Raw genomic sequence first — 9,924 nt, forward strand, 5'->3', positions numbered from 1 at the left:
GGACAGGGGCAACGCTTAATGCCCCCTCCGGACTTTGTCTGCGGGGGCATGATTACCGAGGAGCTGCATTTGAAGCAAGCCTGAATCAAGGCTGTGAAATTTATTAGCGCCACCATCAGGCTTCCTTTTATTTGCGTAAAAAGAAGAAACACGCGAAGTCACTTTCTAGTCCAAACTCCAAAGTAATCAAATTTGCTTTTTTTTAAATATGATTTTGATTTAATTAAAAATATACCGGTACTATTGACTTTCTGTATTATGGCTACTCACCGCAAAGCGCCCCGGTGAGTAGCGAGGAGTTTCGGCAAATATTAATTCTGTATTGTAATGAAGCGATGTTTGCCAACTTCACAGAAATCCAGGGCCAAATGCAGTTCGGTGTCACTCACACTAGTACATGTACTGTAGCAACTATATGTAGCAACTAACCTCGAACTAGTAATGAGTGGGGCCAGGGCCAAGGCTACCACAACTATACTAGTACAGCATGTAGGCGATGGTTCGTGTAAGCTCCACTACACTTCACTACTGCTAACCTCCGCTTCACCTATAGGCTATAGTGGAGTGTTTAATGGCTGGCTATACGAACCATTGCCTGAGTTTTTTAGGCCTAGTCACTCAAGGGTTCATTACATGCCGCCGCGCACAGAAAAATCAAGCAATAGAAGTTGTGTGTTGTGGACACCAGAAGTGGGATCACAGCACGCGTGACCCACTAGTTAGAAATCCATTGCCAAACGTGGTTAATGGTGCGAGGTTAGTATACTAATACTAACCTCGCAATACGCGTGAGTCACTGAGTGGAGTAGCCTAACGTTAGAGTTTCATATGATACGGCATGTACGGCCAGGCATCAATAACTTTTGTTGTCATCCAATTTCAATGAAATTTTCAGCATTTTGCTCGGAATGAATTTTACATTATTTATTAAGATCAAGGCCTAAATATCTTCAACCTGTATAATTCATAACCATTTTACTTGTTAGGTGTGCAGAAAAGACCAACCCCCCCCCCCCCCCCATGGTCTGCTGACTACGTCAGTACATAAACTTAAATACACGGGACTAGTACCGGTATTGTTAGTGTTACACAGCTTTTTGCAAATGCAAGTTTGGTAACGACTAACGAATTCCCATTTTTTTTTCAACGTAATTTTGAAGTCGAAAACATAGCTGAACTTACGAATGCAATGTCCGTCCACATCCTACCGATTAGAGCAGTTGTATGCAGCTCATGTAGGCATGAAAAACGTGAAATCTAAGCTAATAAGTTCACCAACATGCCAATCTGAGCTGTGTCCCTGTGAAAAAGTGTGATCGTCCCGGAGCGAAAACAGCTTGAGCAAGGTGCAGCCAATCAGCGACCTTCTTATGTCCCCTTCGAGACAGAGGAGACGAAATGATTTTATGTCAAAACACAAAATATCATTTCGTCGACGAAATTTTTTTGTCTTTTGACACAAAATCATTTCGTCGACGAAATTTTTTTGTGTTTTGACACAAAATCATTTCGTCGACGAAATTTTTTTGTGTTGTGACACAAAATCATTTCGTCGACGAAATTTTTTTGTGGTTTTGACACAAAATGATTTCGTCGACGGAATAGATTTTGTGTGACAAAAAATAATTTCGTATACGAAATAAAACTGCGTCATGACGAAATGATTTTCATATGAACAAAAACACATTTTGTGTACGGAATTGCGTGAATTGGACGGAATTTACCACATATGAATTTGTTGTGTTCACTTAACGCGCACCGTGGCAAATCCCCTATTCCGGCGTCAAAAACTTGACAAAATAGACCCATTTTCGGCTCTTTTAACTCATATCTCAAAAACCGCTCGAGATTTTTCACGGGTTCAAACGGTTTCTTAATCTTAGACTTGTTCTACACCTCATGATATCTGTCATTTTATATTCTGATTAAAAAAACAACCGTGTTTTTTTTACTGAAAATACACAGTTTCTCGTATTTTTGTGTGAGAGAAGCACTTTTTGCACTGTTTTGGGCTCGATCTTCTCTTACAGCGTCTGACTTTCGTATCAAAATGTCTCAGTTCAAAGACTATCATATAGACAGGTTGTAACTCTTTCTTGTGATATAAGGTTCAACCTAATTGGTTGAAAAAAACCGCCGTGTTTTTTAGGTCAAACTTTACAATCCAATGAACTTTATTTGTATTTATCACGCATAATCTACGTTAATTGATTAGTCGCACTGCGCACGATTGTCTATGTTAGTATGCCTATCAACTCTTTATACTCTTTCCTCTCCTATCAAAAATTGAAAGGGGGTACAATATCCTCGTCCTAGATATAAGAAGAAGAAGAGAACATTTCCTTTTCATTACATGTAAAATCATGCCCATTCTTGAAAAAAAAACATTCGTCACTTCTAGGTTAAACTTTACAATGCAATTAACTTTTTTGTTCTTATCATGCACAATATCCATTAATTGGTCGCACTGTGCTCGATTTGATTTTGGTATACGATGTTCAACCTGGCAGCAGCGTGTTTTGCGTTAGATTTGGAAATCCTCGTTCCCAGACAGGGATATGTAACATGTAAGCTTTTCATACATATAAAATTCATATTGATTGATTAATATTTAGCTCCGTCAATTTTCACGTTAAATCATGCTTGTCTCATTTTAAGAAGCCAAATCCAGGGATGAATAATGTGTGCATACCGGTGCATATACGTATACGTGCAGCGCATGAACGGTGTATACACCACACAATACGCCGAATACCTTTCTATGCAATAATCACGTACACACACAATGCGCGCAGTAGTAAACAACGCGTCGCTAAGACAACTGAACCTGAACTCGGGAGTACATCGAGGGAAGGAGTACAGAATCAGAAAAAATTATTCTCACTTTTTGTTCAGAAGAAAACATTTCCTTATATGTCTATATCTTAACATAAACAGAAGCTGCTCCGTTATCCTTATGTCGTACCACAGTCAATATCATAAACAAATTACAGTGATTCTATTTTGTCACAATTAATAAACTTAATTAGGGCAATTTATGCACCCCCAAGAAGTAGTGTTTACGGCCCGGCCTATCTCTACCACACAGACCACACAGACTTCGCACAGCGGCGGTCAAGGCGGTACGCGTATCATTATCTGCCAAATACAGCCGACCCAAGCTGAATAAAACCTTCATATTAGGTGAACAAAACAGGCGGTAACAAATTCATATGTCGGACATTTGGTGCGCCATTTCGTTTGATAAAAAATCATTTCGTATGGCACGCCAAATAAACTTTGTGGACGCAATTACATTTCGTCTAGACGAAATTGATTTCGTGCATTTCGTCGAGACGAAATTGATTTTGTGTGACAAAAAATAAATTTTGTGTACGAAATAAAAAAGCGTCATGACGAAATGATTTTCGTCTGAATAAAAACACATTTTGTGTACGGAATGCCGTGATTTGGACGGAAATCACTGGCGGACACTTGGCGCCCCATACTACTCAGCAACATCAATCATGGTGCTGCTGCTCTACCGAGGAGTTCTCATTTAAAATAAAAGAAAATTACACAAATATAAATTATACACAATATAAAATAACATATCAAAACAATAAGAAATCAAACTGCCAGCTTATATATATATATATATATATATATATATATATATATATATATATATACAGTGCGTCCCACAAAAAACGAAACCGAGACTTAGCGATGATTTATCATAACTTAATCGTAAATAAAACAGACAAATGACCTATCAATGTAAAGCTTAGAATCTCCTCTTTTATCTGATATTACTTAGATTATTCCTCATTCACGCATGAGTGAGCAAAAACAATTTGAAGAAAGGATACAAAAAAATCATTTGGCGGGGGGTATCTGAATTTCAAAAAGAAAATCACATGCCTAAAAAGTTCAATATCTGCTCTTTTATTTGATACCTTAATCACAAAAAATGGTCCAGAAGTAAAAAAGTTATGTTCCCTCGAAACAATGCTTGTATTTCCATAATTTCATTAAATAAACGTGTTTTCACCGGTTTCCCACAGAAGCTATCGCACGGTTAACAAAAGACTTAATGCATGGCTGATCGTCAACAAAACGTAGTGTCGAGTGAGTTTGAACGCAAGCAAAACCTCTTCATTTTATGAAATTATTGAAATTCAAGCCTTATTTCAAATAACCAGAACTTTGTTATTTCTTGACCATTTTCTGTAATTGAGGTATCAAATTAAAGAGCAGATATTGAACTTTTTGAAAATTTGGTTTTCGTCTTGAAACCCAGATACAGCCCGCCAAATGACTTTTTGGTATCCCCTCTTCAAATTGTTTTTGCTCACTCATGCGTGAATGAAATATGATCTAAGTAATCGCAGATGAAAGAGGAGATTCTAAGCTTTACAATGGTAGGTCATTTGTCTATTGTATTTGTGATTAAGGTATAATAAATCATCGATAAATCTCGGTTTCGTTTTTTGTGGGACGCACTGTACATACATATATATATATATAATTTCCACTATTCTGGAAGCTTCTAGTATTGTCTTTTAAAAGAATATTCTCCTTCTTTCTAGATCAGTTCATTTCTAGAAGACTCTTGAATGACCTCATTGAAATTAACAATGTAAAAAACACATACCAATCATTGCTCTATATCATTAAATATGCGTACCTCACAAAGCTTACTAAGACATTCTGGAATATTCGTAATCATAGGCAATGAACATCCCTAGAGAAAAACAACTAAATAAATAAATGTAATGTACAATTCTTTTTAATATAACAATTATCATTGTAATGATGATGATTGCAATTCGTCTTTAGAATCATCGTACCTGGAATCATCATTTTTTAATTTTTTTACCGTGTGGAAGGGCGGGAAGTCAACAATAGAGTAGTCCTTTGTGCCAATAGCATATCCTCTCGATTGCAACGAGCATTCCAAGACAATGATATCACCAGGCGGGTATCAGGGATTTTGCACCTCGGGGCGACCCTGTGAACTTTTCAGAAAATGGCTCCATCCCCCCGCCAGGCAAACAAAGGTGCCTTAAACGCATGTTGATTCATCTTATTTCATAATTACTGTACGTGAAAAGAGGCAATCGAAGAGCATTTTGTATGTGTTCACAAAAAAATATCCATGAATATGTGGTAATACCCATTTTTGAAAAGAATAAATGCGACCAGAAAAAATAAGAATTTTAAGCACTTTGGGGTTTCAATTTAGTTTAACCTCTCATTAGAGTAGGCCCTACTAAACTTATGTGAGCGGGAGCTGTAATTTTATTTTTACCAGGGGCGGATCCAGCTCTATAGGGGAGGGGGAATTTTCATATATGTTTCCATATCTGACATTCTAAGCTTTTTTTTGTAACCGCAAACATGATGGGTATACGTATATCTAAACAATTGATGCGAGCGCGAAGAGCGAGCTAATTTTTTTGACATTCTGACCTAAAATTGGTAATCATGAACAGGAAGGGTCTCTAACAAATCATTCAAGTTATGAGAGCGCAAATCGCAAGCTGAAAATTTCTTATATACCGTCCCAAAACTGGACATTCGAAGAACATTATGTAACCATGAACAGGATAGATGTCTATCTAAACAATTGATGCGAGTGCGAAGCGCGAGCTGAAAAAATTCAAAAATTTTGAAAATCTATAAGCACTTTTGGTAATCAAGAACAGGGTGGGTATTTATCTAAATATGTGATGCGAGTGCAAAGCGCGAGCTGGATATTTTTTTCTATTCTGCCTTACAATATGGACATTCCAATCATTTCGTGTAATCATGAACAGGATAGGCATTTAACTAAGCGATTGTTGCGAGAGTGAATCGCGAGCGAAAAAAAATGATATTCTGCCTTAAAATTTGGACATCTTGAGCATTTTCTGGAATCATGAACAGGATGGGCATCTAACTAAGCGTTTGATTCGAACGCGTTGCGCGAGCTGAACATTTTTGATATTCCTCTTAAAATCTATACATCCTAACCACTTTCTGTAATTATGAACATAATAGGCATCTAAGTAATCGTTGCGAGCGCGAATCGCGAACTAATTTTTTTAATATTCCGACACAAAACTGGACATTCTAAGCACTTTATCTATATAAACAATTGATGCGAGCGCGAAGAGCGAGATGATTTTTTTTCAATATTCTGACCTAAAATTTTTACTTTCTAAGCACTTTTGGTAATTATAAACAGGATGGGCATCTCACTAAGCATTTGATGCGAGTGCCAAACTCATGTTTCAAATTAGTGTCCCCCCATGTGAAACGTGAATTTTGTGCCCCCTGTCAAATATCAATTTGGCGCCCCTTATTTCACGTCCAATTAGCGCCCCCGGTCAAACATGAATTTAGCGCCCTCCCCCGCCCGCATGTGATACATGATACTGATATCAATTTGGCGCCCCCTCCCTGGGTTGATCATGAATTTGGCGCCCCAGGACAAACATCAAATTGGCGTCCCTACGACGAACATCACTTCGGCGCCCCTATGTCGGACATCAATTCGGCTCCCCCTATGTCATGTATGTCGAGCATCATTTCGGCGCCCCCCTCGGTTGATCATCGTTTCGGTGCCCCTCAAAGTAAAACATAAACTCGGCGCCCCCTCGGTTAAACATAAATTCGGCGCCCCCCTATGTCGAACATCAAATTCGGCGCCCCTAAGTAAAACATCAATTCGACGCCCCCTACGTCGGACATCAAAAATTCGGCGCCCCTCGGTAGATCATCAATTCCGCGTTCCTATGTCGAAGATCAATTCGGCCTCCCTAGGTCGAACATCAATTCAACGCCGATAGGTCGAACATTAATTCGGATCACCACTATGGCGATCATCAACTTTGCGCCCCTAGGTCGAACATCATTTGGGCGCTCCTCTCGGTTGAACATAAATTCGGCGCCCTATATCGAAGTTCAATTCGGTGCCCCTAGGTAGAACATCGATTCCGTGCCCCCCATAGGTTGCATGTCAAGCGTCATGACGAAATGATTTTCGTCTGAATAAAAACACATTTTGTGTACGGAATGCCGTGATTTGGACGGAAATCACTGGCGGACACTTGGCGCCCCATACTACTCAGCAACATCAATCATGGTGCTGCTGCTCTACCGAGGAGTTCTCATTTAAAATAAAAGAAAATCACACAAATATAAATTATACACAATATAAAATAACATATCAAAACAATAAGAAATCAAACTGCCAGCTTATATATATATATATATATATATATATATATATATACAGTGCGTCCCACAAAAAACGAAACCGAGACTTAGCGATGATTTATCATAACTTAATCGTAAATAAAACAGACAAATGACCTATCAATGTAAAGCTTAGAATCTCCTCTTTTATCTGATATTACTTAGATTATTCCTCATTCACGCATGAGTGAGCAAAAACAATTTGAAGAAAGGATACAAAAAAATCATTTGGCGGGGGGTATCTGAATTTCAAAAAGAAAATCACATGCCTAAAAAGTTCAATATCTGCTCTTTTATTTGATACCTTAATCACAAAAAATGGTCCAGAAGTAAAAAAGTTATGTTCCCTCGAAACAATGCTTGTATTTCCATAATTTCATTAAATAAACGTGTTTTCACCGGTTTCCCACAGAAGCTATCGCACGGTTAACAAAAGACTTAATGCATGGCTGATCGTCAACAAAACGTAGTGTCGAGTGAGTTTGAACGCAAGCAAAACCTCTTCATTTTATGAAATTATTGAAATTCAAGCCTTATTTCAAATAACCAGAACTTTGTTATTTCTTGACCATTTTCTGTAATTGAGGTATCAAATTAAAGAGCAGATATTGAACTTTTTGAAAATTTGGTTTTCGTCTTGAAACCCAGATACAGCCCGCCAAATGACTTTTTGGTATCCCCTCTTCAAATTGTTTTTGCTCACTCATGCGTGAATGAAATATGATCTAAGTAATCGCAGATGAAAGAGGAGATTCTAAGCTTTACAATGGTAGGTCATTTGTCTATTGTATTTGTGATTAAGGTATAATAAATCATCGATAAATCTCGGTTTCGTTTTTTGTGGGACGCACTGTACATACATATATATATATATAATTTCCACTATTCTGGAAGCTTCTAGTATTGTCTTTTAAAAGAATATTCTCCTTCTTTCTAGATCAGTTCATTTCTAGAAGACTCTTGAATGACCTCATTGAAATTAACAATGTAAAAAACACATACCAATCATTGCTCTATATCATTAAATATGCGTACCTCACAAAGCTTACTAAGACATTCTGGAATATTCGTAATCATAGGCAATGAACATCCCTAGAGAAAAACAACTAAATAAATAAATGTAATGTACAATTCTTTTTAATATAACAATTATCATTGTAATGATGATGATTGCAATTCGTCTTTAGAATCATCGTACCTGGAATCATCATTTTTTAATTTTTTTACCGTGTGGAAGGGCGGGAAGTCAACAATAGAGTAGTCCTTTGTGCCAATAGCATATCCTCTCGATTGCAACGAGCATTCCAAGACAATGATATCACCAGGCGGGTATCAGGGATTTTGCACCTCGGGGCGACCCTGTGAACTTTTCAGAAAATGGCTCCATCCCCCCGCCAGGCAAACAAAGGTGCCTTAAACGCATGTTGATTCATCTTATTTCATAATTACTGTACGTGAAAAGAGGCAATCGAAGAGCATTTTGTATGTGTTCACAAAAAAATATCCATGAATATGTGGTAATACCCATTTTTGAAAAGAATAAATGCGACCAGAAAAAATAAGAATTTTAAGCACTTTGGGGTTTCAATTTAGTTTAACCTCTCATTAGAGTAGGCCCTACTAAACTTATGTGAGCGGGAGCTGTAATTTTATTTTTACCAGGGGCGGATCCAGCTCTATAGGGGAGGGGGAATTTTCATATATGTTTCCATATCTGACATTCTAAGCCTTTTTTTGTAACCGCAAACATGATGGGTATACGTATATCTAAACAATTGATGCGAGCGCGAAGAGCGAGCTAATTTTTTTGACATTCTGACCTAAAATTGGTAATCATGAACAGGAAGGGTCTCTAACAAATCATTCAAGTTATGAGAGCGCAAATCGCAAGCTGAAAATTTCTTATATACCGTCCCAAAACTGGACATTCGAAGAACATTATGTAACCATGAACAGGATAGATGTCTATCTAAACAATTGATGCGAGTGCGAAGCGCGAGCTGAAAAAATTCAAAAATTTTGAAAATCTATAAGCACTTTTGGTAATCAAGAACAGGGTGGGTATTTATCTAAATATGTGATGCGAGTGCAAAGCGCGAGCTGGATATTTTTTTCTATTCTGCCTTACAATATGGACATTCCAATCATTTCGTGTAATCATGAACAGGATAGGCATTTAACTAAGCGATTGTTGCGAGAGTGAATCGCGAGCGAAAAAAAATGATATTCTGCCTTAAAATTTGGACATCTTGAGCATTTTCTGGAATCATGAACAGGATGGGCATCTAACTAAGCGTTTGATTCGAACGCGTTGCGCGAGCTGAACATTTTTGATATTCCTCTTAAAATCTATACATCCTAACCACTTTCTGTAATTATGAACATAATAGGCATCTAAGTAATCGTTGCGAGCGCGAATCGCGAACTAATTTTTTTAATATTCCGACACAAAACTGGACATTCTAAGCACTTTATCTATATAAACAATTGATGCGAGCGCGAAGAGCGAGATGATTTTTTTTCAATATTCTGACCTAAAATTTTTACTTTCTAAGCACTTTTGGTAATTATAAACAGGATGGGCATCTCACTAAGCATTTGATGCGAGTGCCAAACTCATGTTTCAAATTAGTGTCCCCCCATGTGAAACGTGAATTTTGCGCCCCCGGTCAAATATCAATTTGGCGCCCCTTATTTCAC

Source organism: Lytechinus pictus, chromosome 14 (genome assembly GCF_037042905.1).
Source record: "Lytechinus pictus isolate F3 Inbred chromosome 14, Lp3.0, whole genome shotgun sequence".
Taxonomy (NCBI): Eukaryota; Metazoa; Echinodermata; class Echinoidea; order Temnopleuroida; family Toxopneustidae; genus Lytechinus; species Lytechinus pictus.